The 764-nt window shown below is 42.9% G+C and overlaps 1 non-coding gene across 1 annotated transcript; it reads left to right on the forward strand.

Annotated features, from left to right (window-relative positions):
- The first annotated feature begins 398 nt into the window (after positions 1-398).
- LOC145565861 (small nucleolar RNA R71) lies at positions 399-502 on the forward strand. The gene has a single exon (XR_014095227.1). It is a non-coding gene; the product is annotated as a small nucleolar RNA R71 (small nucleolar RNA).
- The last annotated feature ends 262 nt before the right edge of the window (positions 503-764 follow it).

Consider the following 764-nt stretch of genomic DNA (forward strand, 5'->3'; position numbering starts at 1 on the left):
AGCATCCACTAGGCATGTTACTAGAAGAAGGAAGGGGTTGAGAATTAGAAGATGTACCTCTCCCCTTAGTTTGGGAGGGAAGACTTGAAACTTGGTAGGTAGCGCTTTCCAACTTTGCCTTGATAGCGGACATCTCCTTCCCCAAGTTTGTCATTTGAGAGGATAGATTGTTGATTGCATTTAGATGATCAACAGAGTACACCGAAGAGCTACTCTTGCTAATTGATTCTCTTTCTCCATCTTGCCAATCTCTATAGTACCTCACTACGTCCTCAATTATGTCCACCACTTCCTCTTCCGTTTTGTTCATGATAGGACCTCCGGCTCCTCCATCTAAACATGATTTTCCTTGAGGGCTAAGACCTCCATAGAAAATTTGAATTATTTGATAGGTTGGAATTCCGTGATGAGGACATTCTCTTTGATACTCCTTGTATCTCTCCCATGCTTCAAAGGGGTTCATTTGGCTTTTTCTTGAAACCTTGAATCAAAGCTCTAGCTTCCGCCGTTTTCTTTTGAAAATAGAAATGGGATAGAAATTCCTTGGTGACCTCGTCCCATGTCCTTAGAGAATTCGGCTTTACCTCCTTGTCTAGCCATTCCAAAGCACGGCCTATGAGAGAAAAGGGAAAGAGCTTGAGGCGGATGAATTCTTGGGAAATTCCGTTCACCTTGATAGTATTGCAATACTTCTCGAACTCCTTGAGATGGTTTAGTGGGCTTTCATGCTTGGCCCCACTAAATTGTCGCCTCTCTATCAAAGT

This window comes from Chenopodium album, chromosome 10 (genome assembly GCF_948465745.1).
Source record: "Chenopodium album chromosome 10, dcCheAlbu1.1, whole genome shotgun sequence".
Taxonomy (NCBI): Eukaryota; Viridiplantae; Streptophyta; class Magnoliopsida; order Caryophyllales; family Amaranthaceae; genus Chenopodium; species Chenopodium album.